The following is an 8479-nucleotide window of genomic DNA, read 5'->3' as shown; positions in this document are numbered from 1 at the left end:
AGTCTCAACCGGGACTCGAACCCAGGGCCTCTGGCGTACCGTGCCAGCGCTCTAACCACTGAGCTATTGAGACCCGATATATTGACTGACTTTCACGCACCTGTGAACCCGGTGACATATAATTGTCAATGGTGTTAACTTTTTTAATTAACAGTTCTTGGATAAGAGAAAACTCCGACAACTGTTCAATGTAATTTATTTATCTTCCATCGACATGATGGTATTTGATGAAGTATTTAATATGTTATATCATCAATGACATGGTGATCTACAATAAATATGAAAACTTACGTACCGTCCATTCACACATTAAATATTTAAATGAAATTTATATCAAGTATTTAATTCATAAGTTGATTTACTGAAAATATAAAATAGTTTAATTAAAATATCTTACCATGTAGACAGAATTTTAAGCTCCTAATTATGAGGCTATGTTACGGACAATGACAGTCCTCGTAACGTCCGTCTATATCAGAGGGTTTTCATAAAGTGAATTAAAAATAATATTACTGCATGCAAAGGTTAATAAAATTCGTGCCAGCCATGCGCAATGACTGGAAAAACCAGTCAAACACACCCATACACATCCCATACTCACCATATGACATCAGAGGTCATGAACTTTCAAACCATGAATGAATGAATGAATGAATGAGATGACGCATGCGCAAATTATCATACATAGTAACATATAGTAAATACTAATCCTGTGGCATTCTCCCTGTGCAAGAGGAAAATGTCTCCTGACATTTTATCTGAAAATAATTTGTGAATCATTATACTATGAAAAATACTTAACTAACAAATCTAAATTGCATTACAAGCATCAAGTCATAAAAATACTCTGTTATGTATCATAACCATCTCGTCATAAAACTCCATTGTTACATATATTGTAACCATTATCAAGTCATAAAACTATATACAGTAGAGTCCATGTACCACTATCATGACATCTATAGTTTTATCCAATATCATAAAATACTGTGACATTCTCTCCCTGTGTCACTTACACATACCAACTTCTTGATTTCTCTGTGTCACTTATACATACCAAACCTGCTGATTTCCCACATACCAACTACCAAATCTATCAGGAGGTTTTTTATTATGGTAGATCTCCTTGGAGATCTGGGCGGTGAAATTACTGTAACAGGACTTACACTCCTAACATCTCCATTTTGTGATAAAGATGGGGATAAAGGTGGTAAATCAAATTTGGGTACAGACAGAATGTGAGACTCTTTGTCTGTCTTTACAGTCGAATCTGGATCGAACTGTGTTGATTGACGATAACCGCGACTTCAGTTGTCGGAACTTACTTTGCCCTCGGTACCGAAAGATTTTTGAAAATCATTTAACTGGTAGATACTTGATGTATCAGGCCTAGTCCGACCTCTTTTACCTGTACTTACACTATACAGCTCATCCTCACTCAATGATGAGGTATCCTCTGAATCCTCCTTTTCAGCTAACCTAGTAAACTGTCTCGTCTGTTTCTCTGTTTTCTTTGGATATCTTTTTAATCCTTCTGTGGGAATAGTGGTATCTGAAATATACATAAATGGTAATAATAAATTTCTATGTAAAGTTTTGATCTTTCCTTTACCTGAATCTTTTTGAACTTTGTAAACTGGTATTTCTGGATTTGGAATGTCGATAATCCTGTAAGGTTCTTTTTCCCATTTGTCTGATAATTTGCTCTTTCCTGACTTAACTAAAACTCTAATCAATACTTTATCTCCTATTTCTAGTTGTGAATTTCTAACTCTGCTATCATACTTCTGTTTGTATCTGTCTGTGCTTTTATCCATATTTGTCCTAGCAACTTTGTAGGCAAAATCTAAACGTTTCTTTAGTTTATCCACATAATCTTCCCTGCTCTTAGGCTTTTCAGACAACTCATCCAATCCTAGGTAAGCATCAATGGCAAGTCTTAGGTGACATCCAAACATCAAATAATGTGGAGAATACCCTGTGGTGTCATGCTTTGTAGCATTGTAGGCTTGCACTAAAGGTTTAATGTAGGATTTCCAATCCTCTTTCTGATAATCATCAAGCGTACCTAACATTTTTTCATTAAGTCTGGTTAAAGCGTTCTACATTCCCATTCCCCATAGGATGGTAAGGGGTTGTCCTACTTTTACTTACTCCTGCGATGTTACATAACTCTCTCACTAACTTACTATCAAAATTTCTGCCTTGGTCCGAGTGTATTCTCTTTGGAAATCAGTAATAAAAGAGGAAATTTTCATAAAGGACTTTAGCTGTTGTTGAAGCTTTCTGATTCCTTGTAGGGACTGCAACTGCATACTTTGAGAAATGATCTGTTATGACTAGTATGCCCTCGATGTTACCCTTGGACTTCTCTAAAGAAAGAAAATCAATACATACCAATTCCATTGGTTGCGATATTTTGATGGTAATAAGGTCTGATCTAGGCTGTTCTCTGGTCTTACTTCTAATACATCGGCCACAATGCTGAACTTTCTCTCTAATATCCGTATCCATTCCTGGCCAATGGAAACGCGTCTTGACAAGCCAACTGGTCTTTTCCCTTCCCTGATACTGTAGATTCCTTATTTTACGCGAGTACTTAATATCGCGAAAAGGCCCAAGGGCGTCAAATCGCGAGATCAATAATTCGCGAATGGGTGATTTATCTAGAGATTTTACATGCATTAAAGCACCATAAAAATAAAAACGAGTAATTTTAATTCGCGAGTGGTGCTTCTCGCGTAATTACGCGTTAATTTATTCCTCGCGTACATTTAGGAATCTACAGTATCCTATATCATCATGTAAACCTTTTAAAACTGTCCCTATCATACTCTTTCGCGGGTATGTTAAGGCTACACCTAGAGATATCCTACTTGCCTTTACAATATGACGTCATAGTAAGCTGTATGACGTGATCTTTAGAAATAATGATTTCTTAACATCTATATTTAAAGTTTAATTTCAGGTCCAAGAAATGAATGGAATCATTCAAAAACATAATATAAACTAAATCTTGTCGTTTTTGGGTGGTATAAATAGCTAAATATTTATCACGGTGATTAAATACCAAACCCATGACGTCATAACTATTGATCAAATATTTGCCGAGTGAAAATGAAACGTGACGAGAATTCATGTAAACAAATATATGAAATGGGAGTTTTAAAGCATATACCGTGAATGTTATGTGTGATTCATAAGGAATTAAAGATTAGGAATCAGGTACGCTGATATATTCTTATCATGTTTTCTTATAATGAACACAGGCAGTGCTTTGAAATCCCGATCAGCCTTTCCTCTGTCGCTCTATAACAACAAAGATGCAAAAGTTCAACACTACTCCGCATACTGTGAAACATAATTTTTGTTTGTATCGAAAGGTTGTATTCTATAGTACTTGGAAAGTGCTGCTAGAATCGTGTGGTTAACATAAATTGATGACAATTCCTTGATCGTAAGTACAAAATGTAAAAATTTTAGTAAGGTTTCATGCAAAACTTTGGAATATTTTTTTCTGTGTTTGGAGAGTAGGATTCTAACAGCACTTTTCATGGTCCAGTGATGTTTTTACATAATTATTTTCATAAAAAGAAATGAATTATCCCCGGGGTAGTGTTGAACTTTTCACTTTTTCATTAAGGCAATTTTTCTATTTATAGACGTCACGTGATGACGTCGTAGTGGAGTGCTTCTTTTAGCCTAAGACTCAATGACGTGTATGCAATGGAGAATAATAGTAAATGTTTTATCTATGGCTTTTGCGATTTATCAATAATACATTTTACGAAAAAAGTCTAAATTCGCCGAAATATGATCTGTGTACTGCCTTAACATACCCGCGTTGGTAAAACAAGTTGCCTAATATTCATTCCATCAATCTGTGTATTCCTGAAAAATACACCTTTCCTAATCTCAAAACTTTTCCTCTCTCTTAGGTACTTCTTAATCTCCTCTGTCTCTGTATCAACATACTCGGTATCTAACCTCTCACCAGTTGTTGACAAGTACTTAACCTTACTTATCACTGGATCCTCATTCTGCTTCTCTTTCCAATTAATGGTACTCAGTTCCTGTGATTCTATTTCAGTCATATCTGGGTTGAGTTGACCAGTGTCTGTAATGAGTAGACTTTCAGCTAATGGAAGTTGTTCTCGGTCAATGAGAGCTGCTTGACACACTGCTTTGACAGCCTCTGGAAAAATCTGGAGATGATATGGACGTCTGGTTAACCCGTCTGCATCTTGATTTAATTTCCCAGATCTGTAATATATCCTGAAATTGTAATTGCTCAAAGCAGCTATTCCCTTGGAACATGCTTCACGCATTTCCTTAACTCATAGAATTCGAGGACGAATTTCTACAAAGAGGGGGAATATGTCACCGGGTTCACAGGTGCGTGAAAGTCAGTCGATATATCGGGTCTCAATAGCTCAGTGGTTAGAGCGCTGGCACGGTACGCCAGAGGCCCTGGGTTCGAGTCCCGGTTGAGACTTGATTTTTCACCACCTGTGACACACGAAGTTAATAAGTTTGATACCATTGAAAAGAGCTGGAAAATTTGCACTTATAATAACGTAATTTTCTTACATTTATGACGTAATAACTCCAAAAATGACGTCAGAATCTTGAATATTTGGCATACTGAAAAGTCGCGTTTTCTGTCCACATGAGAGGATTGAAAAAGGGCTGTCACAGGCTTATTTGAAATGATATGTCAATGAAAATTTGCATGGAGGTACAGTAAGACTGTAAGAATGGGACGGTAAATCAGCAATTCCCTATTTTAATTTTTTGCTTGATTAAAAAGCACGGTAATTTTATGATAGGCGTTCATAAAAGATTTTTATTTATATGACATAGCTGGATTTTCAGTCAATTATTTAGCTCTCCACTATATTAGATAAAAGATATTCTATATAAAACTGATGTGTAACAATGCTGTTTTCCACAAATGTATCTTGAGTATCAGGAGCCTTACGTTTACGAAAAAGACGTACAAAAGTCTTCCCCCGGACTTGTTTTTGTGCGTATTTTTTCATATTATTTCAACTTCGGCGATCCAAAACTCACTATTCTTTTTGACTTTCGACTCAAAAAAAAAAATACATCCGAGTTCCATTACCATGTACAATCTTATTTATTTTCCATAATTTAAAAAGTTCGAACATACCGAGTTATAGTGGGGTCAGAACTACACCGGCACCATTTTGGTTTTTACGAGAAAATATAGGACAACCTTAGCTTAACCTCTCTTGAGCTTTAATCGTTCCCGCAAAATTGGTTAAAACACCTGACGAATTAATGCCAGCAAACTCTGTAACACCATCCACTATTCTCCTGCGATTGTCAACTTTGTAATTTTCTCACAGCAACGTCTTTTTTACCCAATATTTTGCGCGAGATTCGATAATAACATGCTTTATTTGACACATTCTTAAACCATCTCAGAACTATAGGAGACCCTGAATATAAGTTCATATGATAAACCGTAGACTATGTAAACATTTTTCTAACTGGCAGTTGTGTCCTTTAGCGTGCATCCGAGTAAAGAACAAAACTAGACTTCAAAATTTTACTTCTCTGAAATTGTGTCTCTTGTTACGTCATTTTTATGGTCAGTATGCTAGACATTCGAGATTCTGACGTCATTTTCAGAGTTATTACGTAATAAAAATTACAACGTGACGTCACAATATGTTTATATTTTTGTGACCTATAAATTTCACTAGTGCAAGGGCATAACCAAATTAAAATTCTAAGTTAATATCATAAATATTTTCAACACGCATTGTAGTTTCTGAAAAGTGCTGCGATCCTATATAGATTCTGCTATTTCATTGTTACATGTAAAATCGTGTTTGTATGACTGCAAGCTGTATTTTTTGCTGGTCAACGGCATTAAAAATAGATATTATAATGAATTATTTTCAAGATTTCGCCAGGATCGCAGCACTTTTCAGATACCTTAACACGTCTAGAGTTTATTTGTAAAAGCCTACTATGATACCATTGAGTGTATGCCCTTGCACTAGATTGATTTATTAAGACCCTTAAATTACCCTCTGATGTACTTGCATACAAATATACGGCAGTATGAATTAAACAGGAAATGTACGGAAAGTATATGAATAAAATCATAGAGAAGACACTGAATCCAAGTTAATGGCCTCTGAAATATCCGTAAATAATATTTTATTTAATTATAGAATACATTTTTCTTTGAGAAAAAATTACTTGATCCACCTCTCACTGCATATAAACTGCGTCAAGTTTTACGAAATGACGTCACATTGCGACAAATGACTTGTTTATACCTTGTTATGTGGGGTTTAGCTAACGACAAAACAGCATGTTGTAGTAAGTTTTAATGTAGCTTGATGGTCTCCTACAGTTTAAATAGCAAATCATTTCACTTTGTTGTATTTTAAGAATTGTTGGTTTTGTATGATGTCATAGTTAAATTTTCCCGTACAAATTAGGCTCCGCCCCTTTTTGTAGCCTTAACTGTGCTGCGTGTTTGAATGGCATAGACCCATTGCATCATTCATTACTCATTACTCATGTCAAACGTTGCATTCTTCAATCTTTTCCATTTGCATTGTATAATTTTTCATTTGTATTGTATAATTTTCAAAACTATTCTATAATTTTCTTTTTATATTGTATAATTTTTCATTTGTATTTTATAATTTTTATTTGTATTCTTTAATTTTCTATTTGTATTGTATACTTTTTCATCTATATTATATAAGTTTTATTTGTATTCTAAAATTTCCATTTGTATTCTATAATTTATTTGCATTGTATAATTTCTTATTTGTATTGTAAAAGTTGTTATTTGTATTTGATACTTTTTTTCATTTATATTACATTTATATCCGAGGATTGTTTATTTGTTTCGTTACAAAGGATTTCATTGGTCAAGTTTTAGCCTGTATCGTGTTGAAAACGAGCTAGATGTTCCGGGTGCTCAAAGCAAACTGGGCTCATAAGTATTTGCATGCAGGTTAGAGGACGGCATTTGATTCTAAAAAGGGAGCCATTGCAGATGGCAAATAAATAATCTATCCTTAGAAATGTTGACTGGGAAAATAAATAATTTGACCTTGATTGGTGGTACTTACGGTACCCCCTCCCCCACTCACCCTTCCCCAAGAAAATGAGTTTTCGGGTTTGGGCAGATTTTTCTTTTTTTCCTTTTTCTCCTTGTCTCTTGTTATATTGGAAATGAATATTCTCTCCTGCGAGAGAATGAAAATAAATAATCGGATTCGACAAACCCCCCTTCCCCGAAAATCAAACGGTCGTCCCTTGGCATGCACGTAAATAGAGGAGTCCAGTTTGTGTTTGTAGAGAGTGTACGATGGGAATTTTGGGAAGAGTACCCGACGGTTGCATGTTCGTTCGCCCTAAAATTTGTTCGCCCTTATTTGTATTATAGAAAGTTGAATAATGAACCAATGGATTTTTTTAAAATAAATAATATGTACATTGGTATAAAAATTGCACACGGGAGACAACAGACGTATGCATGTGGCACACTAAATACCTCTCCTATCAAAGACCCGGCAGACCAAAAAAAATTAACGTCTCCATCCTTTAATTGTTTTCAAAACATAACGCAGATTATAAAAAAAAATATACACGGATATGATCCCCTAAATTACAGTTACATTATTAAGTATAATTAAACCAATTAAGCATGTAAAAAGCATTAATATCAACTTTGAATTATTTAATTAAGATTACGGTAATTAAAAAAATACTGTAGCAACATTTGAAAAAAAAAAACACCAAGTCGTAAAATTAATTGAATAAAATTAATAATAAATGTTATTAAAATTATACCTCATTTTTATAGTTCTATTAAACACGTTATATGATTGGTTCTAGATTATCATGTGACAGGACCATCAAACGTCATATTTCCCTGTCGTTGTCATGCTTTTCATCATATTCAACATCTTCGGATACAGTGTTTGAATTTGAGAGCGGTATTGAAATTGATAGTTTATGTTTATTTTTAAAGTTTTTGCTTGTTTTGGTATAATAAACAATTTATTACATGATCGTGAGGGAAATATGAAGATTTATTCAGCCAAGAAATATCATATTCCCCTCGGGCGAAGCCCTCGGGATGTATGATTTTTCTTGGCTGAATAAATCTTCATATTTCCCTCACGATCATGCAATAAATAGAGGATATTCAATGTTTCGAAGATGAATATGGAATTTGTTTCACGAGTGGGACAGGATTTTTGACATTTTCACGAGTACAAAGCACGAGTGAAAATATCAAAAAATCCTGTCTCACGAGTGAAATAAATTCCATTTTCATCTACAAAACATTGAATTTTCTGATTATTACATTTTCTTAGATTTTCCTTTTGCCTCTGTCTTTTCGTAACACAGTGCCATGGGCTGTGACGTCATAGTTGAGCGGTTGAGACGTCATAGCTACGTGATTGCGAGATTG

At 34.6% G+C, this 8479-nt stretch overlaps 2 non-coding genes across 2 annotated transcripts; one reads left to right on the top strand and one right to left on the bottom strand.

Moving 5' to 3' along the window:
• Positions 1-73, bottom strand: Trnat-ggu (transfer RNA threonine (anticodon GGU)). The gene has a single exon. It is a non-coding gene; the product is annotated as a tRNA-Thr (tRNA).
• A 4349-nt stretch (positions 74-4422) lies between these two features.
• Trnat-ggu (transfer RNA threonine (anticodon GGU)) lies at positions 4423-4495 on the top strand. Its single transcript has one exon. It is a non-coding gene; the product is annotated as a tRNA-Thr (tRNA).
• Positions 4496-8479: the final 3984 nt, after the last annotated feature.

The sequence above is a fragment of the Saccostrea echinata genome, unplaced genomic scaffold, assembly GCF_033153115.1.
Source record: "Saccostrea echinata isolate AGI-Se365-2 ecotype Australia unplaced genomic scaffold, CSIRO_AGI_Sech_v1 ptg000042l, whole genome shotgun sequence".
NCBI classification, from domain to species: Eukaryota; Metazoa; Mollusca; class Bivalvia; order Ostreida; family Ostreidae; genus Saccostrea; species Saccostrea echinata.
Note: the sequence above shows the minus strand (reverse complement) of the source record. Positions and strands in the feature narration are given on the sequence as shown.